At 39.7% G+C, this 26,280-nt stretch overlaps 1 protein-coding gene across 3 annotated transcripts in view; it reads left to right on the top strand.

The window, feature by feature from the left end:
• The window catches only part of PRKN (parkin RBR E3 ubiquitin protein ligase), a 1,211,604-nt gene that overhangs the window by 771,667 nt on the left and 413,657 nt on the right, over positions 1-26,280 (top strand). The gene's annotated exons all lie outside the window — the stretch shown is intronic.

The raw sequence follows: 26,280 nt of genomic DNA on the forward strand, positions 1-26,280 counted from the left end.
CTGTCTCCCCCATCTCCCTCCCACCTGTCTCCCCCCATCTCCCTCCCACCTCTCCCCATCTCCCTCCCACCTGTCTCCCTCTCTTAGCCTCTGTGGCTTCAGGGCTCTGAATGGGGTACCAAGCCAGCTGACATTGACCTGTACGTCTTGATTAAAAGAATCCATCTAGATTAGATTTCGTTCCCGCTTAAATTTGCCATCCTAAGACTGGACAATAAGAGTCCACACGATGTTGGAGAGGAAACGAACATTTCCGCTTCTCCTCCACAGTCGGTGCTCCCCCTTCAAGCCCTGGAGTTCAGAGTTGATTATTTTGAGATACATTTCCTTGCAATGCATGGCTGATGTTATGAAAATCAGGAACCTCGATGGAGGCCTGGGATTTTTCTACTGTCAGTTGACATGTCAAGGAGGTTTTGTGAGCAGAATGCAGGACACTGATATTTCTTCCCTTCTGTCACTTCATGTTGATTTTGAGCTGGATATGTGAGGAGGAAGCAGATGATCTGTAAGCAGCTGACATGTCACATGTACTTAGAAATACATCTGGACAAATAACATCTTCACCTCCAATACACATCACTCTGGTGATAGAGGCCAACTCTTAACAGAAAGCTTTTATTTTTATTTCGTTGTGTTTGTTTTACTAAAGCTGTAAGGGGAAGCTACAGAGCGCCTAGTTATCTGAATCTCTTGGTTAATGCATAGTCACTAATGAGGATGTGGATTCAATCCCCTTATGGGCCAGTTAGCTTCTCTTTCTTCAGTCTTGCGAGATCATGTTGCCATTACTAAAGGCCAAATGTTTGCTGTTGATCAAAAGGGAGCTGGAAACAGTGAGACGAACTGGTGCCCAGGGGACTGGCCAGCCTGTATTTGCTCCTGTGGCCTGTGTATACCGTTGGTCTGATGAGCTGTGGTCAGGGCACTGACTCACAGGAGAGCGAGACTTCGGCCGCCTTTGTGTCAGGAATCATCCAGACTGCTTTTCTTTTCTTTGTTCTGCTTGACGAGCTGGGTGCCATTAGAAGGAGACTGTAGACAGAGCAAACGGAATCCCACCCTAAGAAGTTTGTATTTATTCTGCAGGCAGCCGAGAGACTTTTAAGATCGAAAATGCCTCTATTTAAGTAACAGTGTCCCAGGGAGACTTGGCCATTAATGAAACAGAGACAAGTGACAGACCAGGTGGCATGGGTAGTGGTTCCAGGAAGGTCTGGGGAAAAATCCTAGCATTTCTTAACTGTGGAGTGTGATTTGGGGCAAATTTATTTTACCTTGCTGAGGCTTACCTACTTCGCCCGAGAGAAATAGGAGAATAAAGATTTCTGGGAGAAGTGAATAAAAGAATAGGGAAGGAGGGATAAGGTAGGCTATACAACCCAAGCAGGGCACCGACATGGTCTCCAGCTTCCGGCCAGCCGAGAATGTCCAGCACAGCCCTGTGCAAAGCTGTGGTTGAAAGTTACATTCCCATCCTGAGCCCTTGCGTTGGCGGTATTAGCATTTAATGCTAAGTGGTGTGAAGGCTTAGAGATTTGGGGGCCCTAAAATATAGCTCCTAGAAGCTCTGACAATCTCCCAGACACAGGTGCACTGGGCCCCATGTGAGCTGAGGAACTGGACTGCTGCTGCCTTTGCTCTCCCGTGGTGAGCTGCAGGCATCCTGTCGACAAAGCTCTGTGTGTGCAGGAGCCATGCCCGGGTCTACCCAGAGGCTGCATCCTGAGAGTGGCTTCCAGGGCCCTACGATCCACCTGGAAGGTGGATGTGAAACCAGCAGAGCCTTTTGTGCCAAAGAACCCTCAGGAAATCAGCTCTGATTCCAGTTGGTTCTGGCATCATCCACTTGTCTGAATGTCAGACCGCCGGGAAGGCAGAAGGCCTACAGATAAGTGAAAACTGCCAAAAGCCTAGATTTGTAAAAATGTCACCAAGGGAAAAAGAAAACTGTCACAAAATGCAGTGCTACCAATGCAATTTACTCCTAGGAGAGCCCTGCAGCATCTGGTTGGCCAATGAGCTCCTGTGTGTGAAAGGACTTGCACTTCATTATGGCTTATTACTCTGCTGTTATTATCGTTCTGCACATTCTTCTAGCGCAGTCTCCCAGCCGAGCATAGTTAGAGGCAGCAAGTTAGAACGAGAGGGCGTGGACTGGAGCAGGCAGCAGTTATAACGGTGCAAAGGGACAACTTTGAGGAGGCAAACTTTGAGGGTGAGGAGGCAGGACAGCTCAACAAACAGCCCCTTTAGACAGAAGCATAATGGATGGGGCCAGTTAACCCACAGGCAGCTGCGCTCACTCTGCTGCTCCTGAGGGCCTGGCTGAGCTCGAGTCCATCACTGCTGGTTGTGGGGCCACAAGACCATGTTTGTGATACTCTCGGGACCGAGGAGACTTGTCAAGGATTGACTCTAAAATGAATAAGGTTAAAAATGTTTGGACGCTTAAATATCCTTTTCATAGGGTTCTTCATTTTCTGAAAATAGCAGAAAAATGAGAACGTGTTACACTAAATCATTCTTAGAAAACTTGACTGTGTGGCTTAATTGATTACATTTTCAATGATATGACAAGAACAGTGTCTGACAGTCCTCTTATTGCCCACAGTCTTTTGATGGTTCCTCAGAAGTTGAATGGTAAGTAGGATTGGAATGAAAGCGAATCTTTCTATTGTTCAGATTCTTACTCTCAAAATACACAATAAGAGGTGATTCCTTCATTCTTAAAGGTCCCAAGCTGGTCCTTTTATTACGCAGGGGCATTATCATGGGAACAAAAACTAGCACAGTTTCAAACTAGTGAGCAGAACAATGGCATTCTAGAAAAGGAAAAGAACGTGGATAAACTTTGCAGTGATCACTAAGCCTGGTAAAGAAAGAGTAAATAAACTTGGTCAGAAATAGAATTCTGTTGTCCTTTACCGGTTTGAACAAATGGGATACAGTTTAAAATGGCAAGCCAATTTAGGTGAATCCGAGATAGAGCCCTAACTTCTAGGCCAAATCGATTATACTTTTCTAAAAAAATTCAACGACACAGTTACATAGATGTATTCTCTGAATACTGATAATTTTCTCAGGATGTAATGCTAACATAGCGTTTTCTACACTCTTCTGGCGATTACATTACAACACACCAGTTGGAAAGCCTGGGTTCTTTGGAGTTTCTGTGACCTGAGAGGAAGTACCATTTGAAAAGGACACCATTTGCGTGGTCTTCAGGTTAGCTGCATCCTTTGGTCACGTACTCACGTGATTAAATGCCAGTGAGAACAAATGTGGAGTTGCTGAGGGCCCCCTTGCTTGAGGCGTGAAAAGATGCCTTAATGATGAACACTGTTTGATCATGGAATACATGTGACTTAGGCAGACAGAATTCTGTGGCTTCTTGTATAAATGTGGTAGTCCTCCAAGCTTATTACACCCCTACAATTCAGAGTCCCCTCATCGTGAACAGCACTCCTGAGGTCCCTACCTGGATTCACAACTGCACCATCTTCTTGAGTTATATTCCTACACTCCAAATAAAATCGAAATTACACGCCCTGTGGGATGTATCTTTCCATGAGAGAGGGAAACATAGTTCTTCCCGCGTGGGGAGGCATATTTCAATCATGAGTTTTTGCATTACTTTCTCCTCTAAAACTCAGCCCAATGTGTCCGTTCCTACATGCCCCTGTGTCTAACTGGTGCTGTCAGTAAGGCTACCAAGCAAATGTATTTAATGTCTGAGGGAAAGGAAGTTACAGGTTAAGGCTTCTGCCAGATTCAATCTTTGTTTTGGCGTGATTTGAAAATGTGTGTTGTGGCCATCTGTCTAGAACCGACTGGGTGGAACAGGCAAGCTCGCCCCACTTCTGAGACAGGAGCAGTCACCACTTTTCATGGGAGAAAAATACCAGTGAAGAAAACATGGGCGCAGAGGTACACGAATCGAACTGTTAGAAACTGCCACTTTTGCATTTGTATGGTAATGGGTTTTCTGCAAGGATGAACAGAAATGCTTTATTTTTGCTGCCTTCATACCATGTGTATATCTGTGTGTGTAAATATATGCACATATTGTGCACTTATCATAGCTTAATCCAAACTATGCCCTGTCAAAAGGGAGTCTATTTTTACATTTTCATTCTCCAATAATTTATTTTTAGTATAATATTCTTCCCTTTTAAAATTTATTTTAAAGTATGTTTTTTTCTACCTTTTAAATGAATTCCATTCATTGTTTTTATTCCTCGTGTTGAATTTCAGAACAGTAACATGGAGTCATCTGACACTGACATGTTTTTTGTTTTTTTGAGGAAGATTAGCCCCGAGCTAACATCCACTGCCAATCCTCTTCTTTTTGCTGAGGAAGATTGGCCCTGAACTAACATCCATGCCCATCTTTCTCTACTTTCTATGTGTGATGCCTGCCACAGCATGGCTTGACAGGCACTGTATAGGTCCACACCTGGGATCTGACCCGGCAAACCCCGGGCTGCCAAACTGGAACGTGGCAACTTAACTGTGCCACCAGGCCAGCCACGATACTGCCATGTTTTGATGTGGCTAATCCTGGTGATGACAATAGCTGACAGTGCTGAGTGCTTCCTACGTGCTAGACTGCCAGAACTTTTTAATTTTAGCCAAAGTCTTCTTCAGAGCACAGCCTGAGGTAAGAATTTATTTCTTTATCTGAAAAGTGGAAACCCAGGGTGCCTGGGGTGAATTATTCAAGGGCAATGAAGCAAGAAGAGACACTAAGCCATTCATCGTGTTCGTGTGGACTATAACTTCACTGGGGCACAAAGAGGCACAGTGGGTCTCTCAGCAGATGTGTTTACATGGCACAGAGGACTTTTTGGGGAAAATTTGCAAGGAGAAAACCCACAACTTGGATATCCCTCAGAAGGCAGAAAGGAGGAAGAATTTATCTGCTGGCTTCCTCCTGTCTCCCATCACCTTTGATGAAGGTATGTGCCATGCGGAACTGCAGCCTTGCATTTCCAGCTTGTATCACCGACTGCTTCACAAAATCCCATGTCCAGGAGCTTATGACATTTCATTCCAGCCTGGGGAAGCTCCATGCTAAAAGGGCTCCTTGTATGGGGTCAGGGCCAAGCCAGCCCAAGACCGTAACTCAGATTAAAGTTAAACCTCAAAGAGTTTGACCAGGATACTCCCTGTAAACGAGGCCGTGGCCATGAGCACCCCAGTCTATAAGATGTTTTGGAAATATGGGGGTGGCCAAGGAGACTCGAGAAGAGCCTTAAGCAGAAATAGATTCAGATTTTGTGGGCTCTGAGATTACACCACTGAGGGGGCCCTCTATTAGAAAAAGAATACAAAATTATCATTATTGAGAATAAGAAAATAAATCACAACAGATTGCAAATTTTTAAAAAAACAACAGATACCATGAAAATTGCACTTCTAGAAAAGTAACATCGTGTTTATTTTTAGTAACTGCTTGACACGTGGCTGACACTTTTTGGTTGCGTGCTCATTGATGGCCTCCGCGTATGGCAGGATTCCTGTAGTGTCATTTTCTACAGAAGGAATAGAAAGATAATTTAGTCTTTCCCCTTTGCATGGTGATTAAAATTTATTTTTTATTGTTGATGGTTTTGGGAAGTAACTTTCAGTTTCACAACTTCTTTTTGGAAACATGAAAAATTTTAGGGGCCGGCCCCGTGGCTGAGTGGTTAAGTTCGCGTGCTCTGCTTTGGCGGCCCAGGGTTTCACTGGTTCAGATCCTGGGCATGGACATGGCACCGCTCATCAGGCCATGCTGAGGCGGCGTTCCACAAAGCACGACCAGAGGCACTCACAACTGGAATATACAACTCTATACCGGGGGGGCTTTGGGGAAAAGAAGAAGAAAAAATAAAAAAAAGAAGATTGGCAGCAGATGTTAGTTCAGGTGCCAATCCTAAAAAAAAAAAAAAAAAATTTAGACTTGTTCTCAAATTTGAGGAAAGCTCTAGTAATTTTCTTTTTTATAAGGTCTGTAAGATTTCAGAGCACTTCAACTTTTTTAGCTTAGTGACTACTCTTAAATACTCGATATATTGCCAAAACTCGTCAATGAATTTCAGTGTTCCTTATATTGGCATATTATGAGTTCGATGTTATTTTTGTCAGTGTTAGTATATTATGCATGTCAAGTCAGCAAAACGTTTAAATCTTTTTCCAATATGGCCCTGTGATTACTCCTCCTCATTAATTATCAAATAATCGAAGGGCCTGTTCATTGCTATGTATAGTTATTTATTGATGAATAATGTAGGAATTTGGCCACGGAATGGAGTACTTACTTCTGTAGGCATTTTTTCGGGGTGTGGCAATTTGTGTGCTATTTCATCTAGAGTCCAGATTTCTTGAGGTTAAGATGTTATCAGATGCAGTAATATATGATCTAGTAGATTAGGATGCATAAAACAAGCAATTTTATAATCAATATACTCTAGTGATGCTGTGGGTTTCTGCTCTACAAGAACAAGAATACTAGTGAATTCTATTTCAAGTTATTTCCTTTAAAAATGAAAAATGTGCGTTGGTTGTATTTATAATTCTATACACTGCATTATCAAGTATATGCTTATCTGAAAAGAACTTCCCCTGGACAAGGTATTGATGGGAATCAGTCTTCTGTTTTTAATTTTACTCATCTGATGAGTGGAAGAAATATCCTCAGACTAGCTTCTGGCTCCCCAAATTTCAAATCTTGTTCCTTTCCTGCTGTCACGTATTTCTTATGCTGGTTTGGGGTGTCACATCATAATCCTGATCCTGGCCATCAGCCATGGCATTGAGTAGGCTTGTTGACACAGTCAGTGCTAGAAGGATCCTTGCAAGGCATTCCCACACTGAAATACCTGGAAGTAAGTTAATTCAATGCAGAATAACTATAAACCCCCATACATATGTCTCACTAAATGACAAGCAAAATGTATATACAGCTCAAATCCCCCTTAGTTAGGTCCCCAAAATGCCCATTGTCACCCGAACACCACCTAGCACAGGAGGATTCTACCAAAGGGGACGCTAGAGTGGAAAGGGGCACCTGTCCTAACCAATTGCTGTTAAAATATCTTTTCAAATTTCCATAAAATATCTTTCCAAATTTCCAGAAATGCATGGCCGTGTAAGCACATCGCTAGATCCCACTACAGCCTTGAAAGGGCCCCTGCAAGCGAAAAGCCTTAAAGCTTCAGCTTCAGTAACTGCACAGAAAATCCGCCTGCGCGGTGTGCTAGGTTTGTGTGCCAATGGAGTGTGCTTCTAAATAGTTGTATCCTCAAAATGAAGTGTGACTCACCAAACGTGGCTTTAATGGGATAGCCTAAGAGTTAAAAAGATGGAGATTTTGAGATTATTTTCCATCAAAGCAAAACTGTAATATCATTCTTCTAGCCAATAGAAACAAGAAGTTAGGCTTGTTTTTTTTCTTCTTTATTGAAAATGAGAAAAATATCTTCATCTCCTAGGATAACTTTAATACCAAATATCTCGTCTACACAAAGACAGGAAGTTTGGGGAATTTTTCGTTTGTTGGTTTGTGTTCCCCCAGTGTCTGCAATGCACCTCCCCACCAACACACCCACAAGGATTGCCTTTGGGTAGAAGTTGCATAGAGTAAAGAATTATTAAGCTGAAGTATGAATGGATTCCGTGTAATTTGTTTCCTAATTTTCTATTGGCAGACAGAGGAAATTCTATCCATATTTCTAAAGAACTACACATCAATAAGGAAGAAAGAAACGAGAAAAATTGGCAAAGGTTATTTTATCAGTCAAGATTAGGTTAAATTGCAGATGATAGAAATTCTATAATAAAAGGAGCTTTAAAAAGGCAAACATTTAATTCTCATTTAAACAATGTCTGGAGATACATGGTCCAGGACTGGCAAGGTGGCTTCTTAGTTATTATCATGGTCTGAGACCCCTCTATTTTGTTGCTCTAACATCCATAATATTTGTCTTTTATTCATGATCCGAGATGGATGTTTAAGCTGCTGCTGTCATATCTGAATTCCAACCAATAGGAAGGACATTCACTCTTTCTTTAAAAACACTTCCTAGAAGTAGCAAGCTTTCTTTCTTTTTTGTATATTCCATTGGCCAATATTTAGTTGCGTGATTATACTTGCTTTTAAAGAAAACTGGGAAATGTACTCTTTACCCTGTATGCCTATGTGTCCCATTAAAAATTGAGATGTTGGGGAAGGCCTGGTGGCCAAGAGGTTAAGTTCATGCACTCCGCTTCAGCTGTCCGGAGTTCGCTGGTTTGGATTCCAGGTGTGGACCTACGCACCGCTTGTCAAGATGGGCACAGATGTTAGCTCAGGGCCAGTCTTCCTCAGCAAAAAGAGGAAGATTGGCGGCAGACGTTAGCTCAGGGCTAATCTTCTTCTTCAAACAATTGAGATGTTATTACTAGAAAAGAGAGAGAGAATGAATGTTAGGGAACAGTTAATGATCTCAACTCCGGATACAAATATGCCTTTCACAAAAGAAATATAAATGACCAAACAGTTTTAAAAGTGAACTCACTAGTAATTTTTAAAAGCAAATTAAAGGCAAATTAAAATAAGATATTTCTTGTTGACAAAAATGAAACAGAAAGAAAATGTTCAGTCGAGACTGTAAGGATATAGGTTCTCTCATGTGCTGTTTTTGGGGTTGTGAGGGAGTAGGGCCATTTAGGAGGACCATTGACAGAAACTGTGAAAATGAACATACAATCCCTTTTTCCTAAAAGTTACACTTCTATGTATATTTCCTAAAGAAATCGTTCAGACAGAAGTTTGCTAAGATGTTCAATGCAGCATTGTTTGTAAAAGTGAAACTCTGGATAAAAAAATAAATGTTCTTTGTCTTGGGATGTGTTAAGTAAATGTTTATATGGCCGTGGAATTCCAACCAGACATTAATAAGAAAGATTATAAACTGATTTGAAAAGATTTCCAAGATATACCGATAAACACAGCAAAATTCCACTTACACTGTTTCAAGTTATGTGTTTAAACACATTCTATGCTTCTGACTGATATCAGTGGGTATGTTGGTACCGGGTGTGCAAGAGTAAGTAGATTATTGGGGATTTTGGTATTTGGGGACTTTTACTTTTTGCTTTACATAATCATTTGTTATTTATATTTTTATAAGAATATATTTTTAAATTTTTTAAAGTGAAAATATATCATTTCTATACCCACTATCCATTCACTACTATTAATATTTTGGTATTTTTTTGTCCATATTTTTTTCACCTGCACAAAGGTGCATGTGTGTATGTGTCTGTTTGTGTATTCTTATGTTACCAATGTCACAATAAAAGAAAGACATTAAAAAACCAAGACAGAGGGGCTGGCCCCGTGGCCGAGTGGTTAAGTTCACGCGCTCCGCTGCAGGCAGCCCAGTGTTTCGTTGGTTCGAATCCCGGGCGCGGACATGGCACTGCTCATCAGACCACGCTGAGGCAGCGTCCCACATGCCACAACTAGAAGGACCCACAACGAAGAATATTCAACTATGTACTGGGGGGTGTTGGGGAGAAAAAGGAAAAAAATAAAATTAAAAAAAAAAACCAAGACAGAATGATGCCATACAGAGAATTTTGTATTTTGAGTTTAATTTTATTACATAACATCATGTTGGGAGCATCTTCCTAAGGCATTTACATTTCAAAAAGTTTATTTTAATGTTTTTCTATAGTATATAGTATTAAAATAAAAATACTATGTATATAGTAAAATAAAAATCACTTCGAACTCTTGGAAATTAAAATTATTTGCAATTTTTAAAATCACTTATAAATTATGCTGCAATGAACATCTTTGTACACAATCATTGCCCTTATCTCAGATTGTTGTCATAGGAGAAAGATTGCTGGAAGTAGAGTAGTCGTGGTCGTCGTGCTGAAAGTTATGAACTTTTTAAAACTCTTGATGCAAACCATATTACCCATCTATTTTTCAGAAAGATTTTGCTAGTTAATACTCCCACTAGCATTGTATAAGTGAGGCCATCTTACCAGAACTAACCACCATTGAATTTTTTTATTTTTAGAAAAGCTTGTAAATTTGATCTGCAAATGATATTTTATTGTTATGTAAGTTTAAATTACTATTAATGATTTGGTTGAACAGTTTCAAATATTTACTGCAAAAATTTTGTCATTGGTCTATTTTCTGTAGCTGTATAATAGCATTTTTTACTAAGTTATAAGAGCTCTTTCTATCTTGAGGATAAAAATTTTTTTTCAGTGTTATTTGTTGTTACTATTTCCTCAAGTTTTAATTTGCCCAGTTATTTTAAGCTGTTTTAGATGTGAAAAATCTTGTAGTTTTTGATAAATCATTCATACTTTTTATTTGGATAATATTTTCTGAGCACATGCCATTTACCTGGTACTGTGCTTGGTGCCTGGATTTCAGTGGTGACTAAAATAAATTTCTTTATCTTTTCTTTGAATTTGTTTTAAAGTATGGTATGCCTTAATCTCAGAAATGTAGCATCTGAGTATAGAACAGGCGGTAATCCCTGTAGCGAAACAAGAAACATTTATGAGTTTGACTTTAACATAAACCTTTGCCTCATTCCTTTTATGCACTTTATTTGCTATTACATCTGTCTTCCTACACCTTCTTTATCCCTTTTATTTTTTATGTTATGCATGCACAATCAAAGACTATGAGACATGAAATCTCCATTTTTTTTCCCAAGGAAGATTAGCCCTGAGTTAATCCACAACTAATCCTCCTCTTTTTGCTGAGGAAGATTGGCCCTGAGCTAACATCTGTGCCCATCTCTATTTTATATGTGGGCCACCTGCCACAGCATGCCTTGATAAGTGGGCATAGGTCTGCGCCCAGGATCCGAACCAGTGAACCTGAGGCCAGAGAAGCAGAGCGTTCGAACTTAACCGCTACACCTCAGGGCCAGCCCCTCCATTTTTAATATTGTCCGTTTGGCACCTAGCTTTGGACTATGATACAGTCATGCATCGCTTAATACATTCTAAGAAATAAGTCATTAGGTGATTTCATCATTATGGCAATATCATAGCGGGTACTTGCACAAACCTAGATGGTATAGCCTACTACACACCTGGCCTATGTGGTGCTAATCTTATGGGACCGCTGTCCTATATGCAGTCCATTGTTGACCGAAATATCATTATGTGATGCATGACTGTTCTGAATGAAACGTACATTTTCAAGAACATAACTCCAGTAAATTGAGAGTTTTGAAGCATTTATAGAGTTAGATGCTGTGAATTGGATGTCTCTAGCTCAACCAGAGTGTTAGACAAATAAAGCCATTTTAGCCTGCACACCCAGCTTCTGCTGGCTCTCAGTTCCCACCTGCCTGTATAACCGCAGGACCTCACCTACCGCATCTCACCCATCATTGTAGGTCTTCTCCAGTTGTTGCAACTCCACGGGTGTGCAGAAACAAGTATGCTTAAATTCCAAGCCCCTGCTTTTGGAAGTCAGCTGCCTTCTGGTTATTTGAGGGAAAGATAACACCATTGCTACAGTTTTAGAGCCTTCTGTGAAAATGGTTATTCTTGCTATCAGTTAACCTTCCCACTTGCTAAATTCTGCTTAAGAGTAAACAGGATACCAAATGTTCCCCACTTTGCTTTGAACTTTTGTCGGCATGACCCCAATATCATACTTTTTCTGCCCTCGGTCTCACAAGGACCTTCCCCATCAAAAAATGGTCCCTGAGCTTCCACCTACACACAGTTTCTTTCTAACGACTCAGACTAGTCTCTCGAGGGCTCAGAAACACCCACTGGACTGTTGTCCATTTCCCTCTTTTCCTTCCTTCACATTCTAATTAGGTTTGTCTATACCTGATAATCTTGTCGTGCTGTGTGCGGTCATACTAATAAAAATGCGTGTCCATATTATGATCTAAGCTTAGCCTTCATTGTCACCAGTGCTGTTCTGTTTACACAGCCGTTTCTCCAGGATACTTTCAAAGGAATTATTAGATACCTTATCAGAGCTCCACATTATCAGGGGTTCAGTGGTCTCTTCAGAGCAACCAGTGTGAACTGATTATCCTGATTCCTCGTTTGTTTCTCTGAAAACTTGGTGGGTCAATCTGTTTTTGAAGATACTGCATGGAGGAAATTAAATATGAGATTTCTTACACTGTAGAAGCAGCATTGTCTTTTGTGACGAGGTAGGATCGTGTTCAAACTTCTTTGTTTTTGTTTTAACTTAGCCTGTATAAAGCAAAACCAAAAATGTCATTAAAATCTTTCATATGTCCTCAAAAGTATTGATAAAGTGAGGACTGTTGGGTTTTACAAACAAATTCATGTTTAAAAAAAAAGAAGAAGAGCAGGGAGCAATAGGAACAGTATAGGATTGCAAAGTTTTATTTTACTGGATATGGATATTTAAAAATACAATAATAAAAGTATCCACTCTCAATATCATTTAATCTGAGGAAGGCATTTTAACAAAAGTGGGAAATATACAGTCTCCAAATAAAGGACTTTCTTCTAATTGGAATAAATTGGCTTCATCACTGGTCATTGGTGAAAACCACACACCAGCCTCAAGCCCTGAGGACTGGACTCTGGGAAGCTCACGTTACCCAGCTCACTCTACTGATGGAAGGGCTCCACTTAGTACTACCCGTGAGAATCTATATCCCCCACTGTTTAGAGCCTCTTAAGACTGAAACGGGATTGATACCCAGAGATTATTAGAAGGCCATGAAAAAAGCAAGTGATTTTTCTTCCTTTTCATTTCCTTCAGAAGTGGTCGTGGTGGGGTGTCAAGAGTTTTTATGTGATTCCAGATTAATTCTCTTCTAATGCACCAGGAACACATTGTGAAAATGGAATTGATCAAATCCTAGGACCCAGTCTCTCTCCCTGGGAAAATGACAGCAGAAATTACAATAGCAAAACAGAACAAAAAATATATACCTATGCATATATACGTATACATATGTGTGTGTATGCATGCGGTATATATGTGTGTGTGTACATATATGAAAATAATTAAAACCCAAAGCAAGACCTTATTTCCTTAGTTCTCTTTTGCAAGGAGAACTGATCTGTTTGCCCCATGTGAGAGGACAGGAATCAAGGCATACCCCAGATTATCACTACTCTGTTCTCTTTGTGGAAAACCCTGTTGCCATTTGGGACATCTGAAATAGAGCATGCTCTCAAATGAAGCATAGTGACAATTCCTTTATGTACTGCTCACTAACAACAATGGGATTAAGAAAGCAGCCGTGTGTGAACACATTCCAGTTGCTGCCTCCCTCAAACTGGATTGTGAGAAGCTGGTCACGTACGAAAAGTCTTTTGTTAAAGAAATCATTTTATTCTTAATTCTCTTCTCTGTTCACTGAATTTTTCATTGAGGCATAATTGGCATGTGATAAAACACACATATTGGAAGTGTGCAGTTTCATAGTTATGATGCATGTATACACCTGTGAAACCATGACCACAATCAAGATAATGAGCATCTCCATCATCCTCCTGTGTGTCTCTGTTTGTTTCATGTTGTCTCCATCACACCCATCTCTGTCCCCCTTCTCGTCACCTGCAAACCGCTAATCTGCTTGTCACTGTAGATTAGTTTCCAACTTTTAGAAATTTTTACAAATGGAATCATGAAATGTGTGCTTTTGTTTGTTTGGCTTCTTTCACATAGAATAATTATTTTGATATTCATCCATGTTGCATGTATCAATAGTTTATTCCCTTTTATTGCAAAGCAATATTACATTTTATAGATATACCGCAGTTTGTGTATTCAGCTCACCAGTTGAAGAACATTTGGTTTTCCAGTTTTGGGCTATTACAAATAAGGCTACTATGAGCATTTGTGTACAAGTTTCAGTGTGAACATATGCTTCCTTTCCCTTGGTTAGATATTTAGGGAGGAAGGGCTGGATCTTAGGTGTATGTTTACCTTTTTAAGAAACTGTGAAACCATTTTGCAAAGTGGTTGTACATGAGAGGACGAACACTTAAGGGGAGCCCCCCATGCAGTTCTCTGATGTTCTCTCCCTGCGCAGCTCTCTCCTCTCCTTATTTGGTCCTGTCTGTCTCTATCTGTCCTCTCCTCCCAAGAGGCCCAGATTTGTCCTCTTGACTCTATGGGTCCATAGGGCTTTTCCTGGGTTCTCGCTCTCTGATCCAGGGCCTGGAGACAGTAAACCGAGGCGGGCATGGACCTCAGCCCATTAGCTCCCTGCCTCTCATGGATGATGAACCTGGGATTAGAGATCGAGTGAAGGGAGACTGTGAAGTGCTCATGCACACACTTCAATTCACAATCATGTTGATGACAAGTTCATACCCTGCCACTCTATTTCCTCCTATAGCTAAGCATCTCCTTAGGAAACACAACATAGCATAAAACTATCTCCATGTAAGTTAAAATATAATCCATCCAGGGAGGTTAAGCATCTAGTATCCCCCTTATCATCCTCTCACCGATTTGGTTCACCCTCCACCTCTTATTTATCTTTCTAATCAACAAACCTGACTTTGGTACTTCCTGCCCAAAAATTTCCTCTGATGTTACGTTTTGTTTAGGTTAAGTTCTAAGTCTTTAATAATTTCAGCGATTATAAATAATGCTTCTACGAACCTTTGTGTACAGCTCTTTGTGTAGATATATGTTTTTCCTTGTCTTGGGTGGAGACTGAGGGGTGAAATTGCTGTTGTAACATACATTTAACTTGTGAAGAAACCGCCAAACTGTTTTCAAAGTAGGTGTGTCATTTCAAATCCTCACAATAATATTTGAGGGTTTTAGTTTCTCCACATCTTTGTCAGCACTTGGTATTGTCAGTCTTTTAAGTTTAGCTATTTTACTAGGTGTGTGGTGATATCTTATGTTGCTTTAATTTGCATTTCCTTAATGTCTAATGATGTTCAACATATTTTCACATGTGTAATTGTCATCAGGTGTCTTCTTTACTGTAGTTTCTATTCAAACCTTTTGTCTATTTTTTATTGTTTGTTTTCTTAATATTGAGTTGTAAGAATTCTTTATATATGTTTCCAGTATAAGTCCTTTAACAGGTGATTTGCATATTTTTTCTCTCAAACTGTTGCTTGCCTCCTCATTTTCTTAGTGGTGTCTTTGACTCCACTTTAATTTTAATTTTGATAAAATCCAGTTTTTATCTATTTTTTACTTTTATTGTTCATGATTTCTGTGTATCTTATCTAGAAATCTTTGTCTCATGCCAATTCACAGAGAAGTTTCTCTTACTTTTTTCCTTCTAAAAGTTTACAGTGTTAGTTCTTTCATTTAGGTCTTTTATCCATTTCTTGTCATCTTCTGTGTTTGGTGTGACGTCAGGGATAATGGTTTTGTTGTTGTTGCGATTATTGCTTATGTTTTTCCTTTTTACCCTGCACCGCATGTTGAAATGACTGGCCTTTCCCCATTGAATTACATTGGCACCTGTCGAATTACTGTAGCTTTATGTGTGTCTAAAACTTTCTTTCATTTTGCCAGGTTAACGAGAAGATTTTGTAAAATTTTTGAGCAATTAAAGTACAATTATTACTTGGAAGTGTTTTTAAAGTCCCGGTGAAGTTTTCTTCCTACACCGTAGACTGGCCTCACTTAGAGTTTGTTGGCTTGTGTGCTGGCTTAGAGTACGTCCTGAAATCAGGAGGGTTAAGTCCTTTAACTTTGTTCTTCTTTTTCAAAATTGTTTTGCCTAGTGTAGGTCATTTTATTTCCATGCAAATTTTAGAAATAATTTTCCAATTTTTACAAAACTTGCTGATATTTCTGAAGGGATTGTCTTGAATCTATAGATCAGTTTGGGGAGAATTATCATTTTAACAGATGCTACACCGTCCATTTGGAGGACCCTTCCTTCCTCTTCCCTATGAGGCGAACTCCTGCACATCCTTAAAGACCTACTTCAAATGTACCTTCTCTGGGAAGCCTTCTTCAAATCCATTATGTAAAGTTAGACACTGACGTAGCTATATTTATGTCTCTGCTATGATATCATGTTGAATTATGATTAGCATCTTAAGGATAAAGACTAGATTTTATTCTGTGACTTTCCACAACCTGGTATATGGTATGTATCATACGCTTAATATGTATTTGTCAAATGAATTAAGAAATGAATACATAAATGTTGCAAATAATCAATTTCAGTATATGTATTTCAATTTGAATAACTGTCACAGGGATATTGATTTACTCCTAGTCAATTAGCAGCTATGCCTCGATCCAGGGGCAAGTCAACTTCCCAACAAATGTATAATACTTTCTATCTCAGAAAAATATGTATGTATTTATTTAAATGATAAAATGTTAGACGTTGTCTAACCCCTCCCCTTACCTCTAAATTTTAAGGAAGCTGTCCAGCAATTTATATCAGTTTAGCATTCTAGCCTATCAAAAACCATTCAAGAGATTTTCTTATTCTTAGACAAAAATAATTTATATGTGTATTAGTTTGCTAAGGCTGCCATCACAAAATTCCACAGATGGCAGCTTAAACAAGAGAAATGGATTTCCTATAATTCTGGAGTCTGGAAGTTCACGATCAAGACATTGCAGGGTTGGTTTCTTCTGAGCCTCTCTCTTTGGCTTGCAGACGGCCATCTTCTCCCTGGATCTTCACATGATCTTCTGGGTGTATGTGTGTCTGTGTCCTATCCTTCACTTGTTATAAGGACACCAGTCAGATTGGAGTAGGGTCCACACATCTCACCTCATTTAACCTTAATCACTTCTTTAAAGACCCTGTCTCGAAATAAAGTCACATTCTGAGCTGCTGAGGGTTAGGACTTCAACATATGAGCTTTTAAGGGATGCAATTCAACCCATGACAATATGAATGTATACACATACACATTTAAAAAGTTTATTATTATGTCTTATTAAACATATTTTTTAAAGTTTATTATTAAACACTGTTTTTAAAAGTTGCCTAAGGGATTCAAAGTATTCACATTGCTTTAGAGTAGAAACAGATTCACTCATTTTGATGAACTATTTGATTATCGGTAGCCAGTTTCACATCCTGAAGCATGCCATCCCAGATGGTGTCTTTCATCCACCTACATTCCCACATTCTACTGATTGTATATTACATCTTTTGTATTTTTTCACTCTGAATGATGCCTTAAGAGCTTTTGTCAAGGAAGAATTTATGTATTATCAATATAAAATGATCTGTGTTTTTTGTTTCCAAAAGTTCTTGAATTGATAAGGTGACTATTAAATGTTAAATAATGTTAAGTCTGAAAAGTAAATATTGCCCTTGGGAGCAAAGTTTGCTACTCAGGACAATAAGCTGATAAACAACTGGAGTATGTGGTCGGATTTTTCACTTTATTCCCAGAGCACAGGTAGCACCAGTAATAGTCCATAATCTACATATCTCAACCCAATTCCCTGTCAAGTTCTGTTCTACATTTTTATCTCACTCCTTGGCCTTGTTCTTTAGATTCGTTATCACTATAAACATAAGTCTGCAACTCATCCCATCACCCATCTTCCTTCCTGAAATCTTTTACATGGTGGTTTGGTAACTTAGGGATTCACAGTAACATGGACCATATCTTGTTCTCATATTCTCAATACATCACTTGATTAAACTAAAGCCTCACAAAATTGTAATTAGGAAAACATGAACTAATTATTAGTGCTCTTTAATTCTGCTAAAGATTAGACTATTTTTAAAGTTTAAATAGCACATATCAGGCAAATCAAATGAGTGAAGAAAATTTCCTCGGAAATCTGTAACTCCCATCCTCGTTAGGTTCAGAGAGGGCTTACCATGGAAATTGGGGAGGTTTTCTTGCACGTTGTGTTTGCAGATTTCTTACTGTTTGCAAAAATTTTCAAATATTCTCAACTGATCCTAGGTAATTCTCTTCACAATTTAATATCAAACATCTCTCCAACTTAATTATGATCTCTTGAAGGAAGGATCTGTGTTTTCTGTTTTTATGTAAAATCTCGCTGGCCCCCCACCACATAGTCAAATGCCTAGCGGAAGCTCAACAAAACTTAATTTAATATTTAGGCAAAAGTTTAGTCATTATTCTTGTCTTCTGTTCTGCACTAGAGCCCTTTGTCCTCCAGATTAAGCACCAGTGTGGACAGCATCCTTGGGCCCCCTCCAGTCTCCTTTCATATGACTCAGTGATGTCCTTCACCCTCTGGCATACACTCATATATGGTATAAGCTCTCTCTTGTTAAAGAATAAAGAAAATTGAGCACTGACTGTGTAAAGTTTTACTGCCAGGCGTAGGTTTGGGGGAGAAAAATAGGACAGTTCTTTTGAGTCAAAAGGTCACACATTGTCCCTGTCCTATGTTAGGGAAGCCAAACCTTTGAGTGTGCATCCGGGCCCGCCAGTTCCATAAGCAATGGCTACCTGGGGACCATCTGCTCCCCACAGGACAGGCTGCTTTGTGATCATGGCATTCAGCTGCCTCGGCTTCATATGAGAGGTGCCTAAGTTGAGATTGTGTTGCCCAGGCAGGTCAGCACTGGTATTAGTAGCCCGGGTGACCAGACCACTGTTTCTCTCTCTATTCCTTGCTTTTGAAGCAAACAGAAAAAGAAATCTCCAATATTTTTTATTGAATTTCTTTTCTGATCACTTTGGGCACCAATTTATGGAGTATGGCTGCTGTAAGGGAAGACCTCTTCCACCCTAGGATGAGCTGAGCCTTTTTCTTGGTTGAACAATAACATACGTAGAGCTACCTTGCAGTAGAAGCAGCACAGACAGAAGTGGGCCTCGCTCATTCTGTGTCCAGGCTCATGTGTGCTCAGGAGGCAGATATGAGAGAGATCAATGTCTGTTCCAGGTGAACTGAGATATAGGGGTACCCTGTCTTCAGCTAATAGCTGCCACCTCTCAAATGAAGAACAATTAGATGCATCAAATGATAATCTTCATGTGTTCTGGAAGATGATTGGAGGCTTGCCTCATTGTAGAGGGAATGGAGCTGGAAAATAAAAGTGTGAGAATAGACTTCAGGAAAGGATTCAGGGGTGACTGGCTGCCATCAGAGGACAGATGGTGGGTGAGCCCTAGACATGCCTTACTGGAGAAACAAGAAATAGAGGAAGCTCTGGGTGTGTCCACATGTGTGTGTGCACTCAGAAAGGCCACAGGAGGCGTCCCTGGGGGATCTTGAGGGCACACACAGAGGGTTGTTGAGAAGAACGCTCCTGGGTCTGATCAAGGTGCAGGATGGATGTTGGAAAGGCATTTCTTCTATCATACAATATTGAAATAAACATGGGGTAAATGTTAAGAACAAAATGGCAGCAGGGAGGGGATTTACTGACTTGGAGAAGATGATTTTAACATACCAGCTTGGGATTGAAACACATCATTTCTGCAGTAGCCCAGGCAGAAAATTCATGGCTGTATAGCTCCCACTGTGAAATTTCCTCAATTTGTATTCTTCTGTAGTGGGTAGTAAGTGGAAATGTGGTTAAATGGGTAATATGATAACCTAGATTCTCACAACGTGTGAGTTGAAACCATAGTCTGATTTATGCCAGGCCACTGTCACTTTTGACAAGTTATTTAACCTCAGTGAATAGTCTAGCTTTCTTGTCTGTAAAAGTAGAAAGTCATGAAGACCTGTTTACACATGTGGAAAATATCAGGTTCTGAAGGTTAAGTAATGGATTTGGCCCTTGTGCTATAGCAGAGCTAAGAAACAACAGCAATTGTATGGGGAGACAGAATCTAGAAATTTTCTTCCAAATGCTCAAAGATGTTTGAAACTGTATACCATGTTTTTTTGTTGCTATTGTTGAAAAGCTCTGAAACCCATTGAGGTACTGGGGCAATGTCTAGATGCAACAGGGTATGCTCACAATAAATACCGCTATGTTGAAACAGTGTTACAAGTTATTTTCTATAAATTGTCAACCTCATCCCTGAATCTCTTCAACCCATTAGGATTTGCTTCAGTCCTTCCAACCAGTTGCTTTCTTCTTCTTCTTGTGGGGGAAATCTCACCAATGGAAGAGTGGGGAAGAGGACGTAAGGGGCCCAGGGATACATAGCAGAGAAGGAGGTTTCTCATGTCCTTGCAGATTCTGGGGTAGAAAGCCACCAGCCCCTGCATCACCCCTTTGAAGGGGTGTGTCTGCAGAATTGTCTCAGAAGATTCAGTTCTGAAACCTAACAAGGTGTGGCAGCACCTACACATCGCTATTATGTTTGGTAATCACTAGAGCTTCACAAGGCACTTTCTTCTGCCTCCTCTTGACCAAGTCTACACATGCCCGGTCCAAGCAGCCCTTCCATATTGTGTGGGGCACTTGGAAGAGCTTGAGCCCCTTTCTGATCTTCACCATGGGGAGGAGAGAGCCTTGAGTGCAGTATGAGATGGAGGTTTAAAATGGGCTGTTCTAAGGCTCAGTGACCAAAATTAGATTAATATCTGAAAGTGACCACAAGTCAGGGAATCTGAGAGGTTGCTAGGTGCGCCCGCTGCCCAGCAGGTGTATTTGACAGAACACGGTAGTATCAGTTATTGGAAAAAAGCAAAGCTGGGTCTTGTCTATAGCTCGACAAGCAAAAACTCCTTAATCAAACCAGTTACACTGTAAGGTCAGTGTTCTCTGGGTCTCTTCCAGGCCACCTTCTCTCCTAATTTTATACACTGTCCATGGGTGACCCCACCTACTCCTGGGACTATATTATCATCTACCGGCTGATGGGTCTCCAGAGCATTTTCCAGCTGCAATCTTTCCCCTGAGTTTAAGAACTACCTTCTGCACTTATTCACATGACATCCCAAAGACATCTCAAACTCAGCAGGCCTGGAACTGAAAGAAATTTTCCATAGTTCCACTCCTGCTGTTGCACCAGATCTGTGCATAGCGTGTCATTCAGGGGTCAATGTGAGTGTCCTCTCCTCAGGCCTTCCCTGACCACCCAATTCATAGCAGCCCACCACCCACCATCACATGGTTCCATCTTATTTTCTTGCTATCACTTTTCATTAGGTAATCAAAGTCCAGTTCCCTTTTCCTCTCCATCATGTGGGAGTTGTGGGCAATCGACACTCCCCAATCTGTAGTCAGCTGTCTGGATGAGACCAGATTAGTTCATCAAAAGAAATGGTCTGAATGGAGGGCAATGTTGTTTGCAGCCTTGAAAAGCGGAACTGATGGCTTAGCTCGACACCAGTAACCTACTGCACACCTCTTGACATGGTGGGACTTGTTGATCTCTGGTCCTACTTCTGTTTTCCTTCCCTTTGTGTCCCTGTTCATTCATAATCCTTCCTTCATTTGGTCAGTCACTTACTACAGCATATAGAGCATGAGCATTTACTAAACACCAGCCAGAGGCCAGGCACTTGGGATACCAAAAGATGACCCTGTGTTTATGGAGTCAAAAGCTCCAGCAGGAATAGGCAAACCTTTCCTGGAAAGGGCCAGAGAGTAAGTAGTTCAGTCTTTGTGGTCCATCCAGTCCTTATCACAGCTACTCAACCCTCTCTTTACAGAGCAAAAGCAGCCATAGATGGTATGTCAACATGGCTGTGTTCCAATAAGCTTTATTTATAAAAACAGGCAGTGGGATAGATCTGGCCCCTGGCTGGAGTTTGCTGACCTTTTGTATGGAGAGCACATAGACAATTAAGCAAATAGTTATAATAAACACTGTGGTAGGTGCTGTGAGAGAGCTCCAGCAGGGTGCGTGGGAGCACAGAGCACAGCAGAGGACACTTGACCCGGGGATCTGACCCCTCTGTCCTCTCCTGCTGGCTCCAATCACCAGCTGACCTTATTGGGGGGGATGGGAGAAGAAGCTTTAAAATTAAATTGCCTTTTAGTTGTTAATAGTTATAGAAGATATTTTGTCACTTTTTAAAAAAATACTGAGATCCCTTTTCCTATTTTCCTTCACTGTTCAGGCTCAGGGCCTTCCTTCTGACATGTCTTCCAGAAGGTAAAATCTCCAGAAATCCCCAGATTCTCAGCCTTGCAAGCAGCATGTGCCTTAGTTCAAGAGGTCATATGAAGTTGGAATCCTAAACATGACTTGTGTTTTGCACATTATTTCAAGTAAGGTTTAAGTTCCACCAGCTTGTGGTAGGAAGAAAGGTTGTCATCATACAAATTGAAGATCATAAAATCTCAGTATCCAAAAGGTCTTTAGAGATGGTCAGATCTAACCTGATATTTCACCGACTCTCATTTCATGAGGTTTCCGTGGTCAGCTCCTGGCACAGCCAGCTCAGGCACCCCATCCCGTGGGTCCTTCAAAACCTCCCCCTAACCTCCACTGCCTTGGGATACTTATGGCAGCCAGTCACATCTTTGCACAAAGTCCCTTATCTCAGTTTTTTACATGAATTCATTTGGGTTTGTGTTGTTATGCCATGTTGGCTTTTGTTATTTTTAGGGAAATATTTTGGGATACTAGATATCACTTTTCTGGCTATATGTAATACAAGAAGCTAAATTGAGAGAATAATTTTACTTACTATGCTCCACCAATTCTTGTTATGTTAATATTTTAATACTGAATCCATCTAATACCTCTGAAATTTCACAATACCTCCTTATTTTGAGATATTTTCATTATAGATCTGTTTTAACACGTCTACAGTCTTTTAGGCAGATTCTTCATTTCAAATTACTCTACTTCAGAGGACCTGATTCTTAATGTTTCTTTGATAAAAGACCCAGCATTCTGCTAGCGTTCATTCCTTCATTTTAAGAATGAATGAAAGACCAATGAGAAATATTCTGTGCAAGGTTTTCGCGAGCCAGCAGCCAAAGATGTAACATTTTTAAACCACTCTGTGTCTGTAATAATTTCTTATGTTAAATAGCTCCTAACATTCATAGCCACTGGATTGATTCTTAGCACATTAATATTTCCTGTCATGAGATCTGGGGATACACTAGAGCAATTTCATTCACAGTGGGGTTCTTATCTAAACAAGATCTGTCTTCATATCTTTCTCAATTTAGCAGAATACTGTTGCAGTGGATCTGGGCATTATCTGCTTCTAGCTGTTTTTCACAAAGGAAAAAACAAAGACAAGATATGTGCATGGTTGGTATGTGTTACAGATGGCATCTCTGACAGCTAAATAGTTGTGCCACACAACAGCTCTGTGTGAATGATGTGACCCAGAAAATATTTTATATTGTCTTCTTTCAGCATTCTTTAGCCATACACACTGACAGTCTGAATAGAGTGTTTTCTGAGATTATGACTCTGAAGCACTTGAACTCCTATAAATATAATTTTGAGAATCCTTGGACTTTTATAAATATGATTTTGAGAATTGAAATTAATTCTACTAGTTGGGGGATGAGAAAGTAATGTGATCATTTTTCATAAGATGCATTTTCCTCCCATGGGCCAAATACCCTTTGGAATTTTTAATTTTATTTTATTACATGCAGCAGTTATTTCATTATGATTTACTCTTTATTTATGGTTATTTATCAGCATCTGTTTTAGGAGTATAAATGCCCTAGTAAGAAAAGTTGAGGGTGTTGCTGGTAAAACAATTCATTGTAATGAAGTACTACAAAAAAGAGTTGACCTCTTTGCTTTTAAAATTTTAACTTACTTTTCAAAAAGAAAATAAGTATTTTTAATTCTAATACTTGTTATTATATTGTAATGTTTACCATAAAACACTTCCAGAAGTTAATGGTTTATATTTGGGTTCAACCTGTCGCTAGTAATTATATTTAGCAATACACTATACAAGCTGTACTAAAGTCAAATAAATATTTTCAAAGATTGATACCATCTGGAGGAAATTAACAATCCATTAATTTCCTCTTATCACTATGACTTCATATTTTTATTTTGCATAGACTATTTATTGTTAATGGTTCAAAATGTTATAAGTGATAGAACCTAATTCAACTACATTTGAGGTATTATATAAACCTACAACATAGACTTATATTATGTGGCTTGTAAAAGCAGTATCGTCACTTTTTAGTTTTATTTTTGATGTCTGGAAGAATTCAGAACTTTGATAAAGGCTGAGGGGATAATATGAAATTATATGACATGTTCCCTAACCTTACCTAATTTTATTCCCTTTTAAGTGTTTTTTACCTGTTTTCCTCACTTCCCTCTCGTTTCTTGGTCAGGCTAACTCATTCTTGCCTTTTAGATCTTAGTTTACAATTTTCTTCTTTAAGAAACATTCTTTGCCTGACCAGCAGCGCGGGTGATGCTCATTAGTTCATCCAAAGTGCCCCAGAGTTAGTTATCTCACCATTAGGCAGAATTCCTTGAGAACAAGAACTCTATACCCCCTCCCCATGTTGAGCAAAGGAACCAGCACGTGGTCACTGCCCAATTAGTCTGTGTTGAATTTGAGTTGGGGAGCCTTGATGAAGATTCATAAAGCAATTAGAGAACAACACAAATGATATGTAATAACATACTAAGTTACATAAAAGTAACACTTTATAAGCATTATAAAGTATAGAATTTGTATAGAATTACTGAATAGAAAATTAGAAAATAAGCGGGAGAATAATGTTAGCTAGAATTTTATTGAAAAAGCTTCCTGAAAGATGTTGCATTTGAGCTGAACCTTGACAATTTTTTGGAAAGTGAAGGCAAATAGGAAGAATTTTGCACATAGGGATAAGAACGTAGGAAGAAGGTGGTTCAGAAGCTGTCAAGAGACTGATCTGAGAGAAACAGAAGGATTTGTGAATGGCAATTTGGGAGATACATATTGTGGGGTAAATCTAGCTATGGAGGGTTCTTAATACATTGGCGTTGGGTAACTGCTTCATAATTACGACCAGCACCTGCCATGATGAAAACTACTTTAGATTAGTCTTCCCTAAGCATGCTGATTGAGTTGAGTAGGGGGTCAAGGGTGGGAGGAAAAAAAGTGGAGACAGTGTGAGTTCCGATTTAGATTTCAGCCAGAATGATGCATGAGTTTGAAGAATACAGACTACATCAATGTGTGAAGACCTAACCCATTTGCTCTGGAAAGCCTTACACTTTTGCTATTCTATATCTTTACTCAACTATTTTTATAGCTCCTATTCTTTAGACTCTCTCAAAATCAGTAAGTAGATGTTAAAAAGAAATATGTCTGAAACAGAAAAAGTGGCTGCTACTTGAAAATTTTGTATTTCTCTATATGACGGTAAATGGAACAGGTTAATGTATAAACAGGGCCATAGCTAACTTGATAGGGAGCTTATAAATTAAGAAAGCCATGGGTAGCCACAACAAAATGCCTCACCCAGAGCAGTTGCTCTCAATACACATGAGGTCAAGCTTTTGTCCCAGTGCAGAAAATATGCCTGTGGAGCTGTATTGCATCATAAGCACATATGTGCATATTTCAGTAAGTATATAACCACAGGATACACAAAATTAACTGTCTTCTAGAAATAAAATTGCACACTAATGACAGGAGAGTTTTCAAAGTATTGATCAGTGGGATCAAACTTTCGAACAAGTGCCAAGGTTAGAAATTCTTTTGAATTCGGTAAGAGTTAATGCCACAAATGGGGTATAGAATTACTGAATGAGAATTAAAGAGGAAGGGGAATTTTGTCATTTAGGAAAGGGACCAAAGAGTTTATATTTTCTTAATCATTGTATCTGTAATATGTTTACTACATCATTTAATGTAATATTTGATTTAAAGCTTGTCTAAAGAAGGGAATCCATTAGTGTGCTCAATATCCTCTCTGTAGGGACTGACTGCACTGGGCATGGGCTGTCTTGGGACCTCTTCCACTAACCCCAGAGACCGAGTTAGGTGGTCTTTAATCTCATCCCTAGAGTAGCACTTACTACACTATGAAATAATTACTTGTTTGTCTTCAACCTTATAGGACTGTGACTTCCTGAGGGGAAGGACCATGTCTTGTTCACTTTTATGTGACATCGACAGGACAATGGCTGGAAGTAGCAATTGTTCAAAAGTATTGGCAGAATGGGTGAATGAAAGTGATTCCAAAATGTAGACATAATAAGAGTCATTTCCTTGGGTATGTCGTATATGCTGAATTATTGGGACTTCTGTGAGTAAGCTTGCAGAGCCAAAGTAAACCCATTTTTTGTGCAGCAAAGTGAACTAGATAAAGCAATAAGAACGTGAGCAGAGGAGGGAAGAAGAAACTGGAAGGGGTGGTTAATGAGCTTGTTCAGGATCTGCCAGTGCCTTAACAGGATTCTGATTCCAAGCAGACTAATGGGCAAATGAACTGACTTCAGGATTTTAAACTTGGCTGCTAG

Source organism: Equus quagga, chromosome 8, assembly GCF_021613505.1.
Source record: "Equus quagga isolate Etosha38 chromosome 8, UCLA_HA_Equagga_1.0, whole genome shotgun sequence".
Taxonomy (NCBI): domain Eukaryota; kingdom Metazoa; phylum Chordata; class Mammalia; order Perissodactyla; family Equidae; genus Equus; species Equus quagga.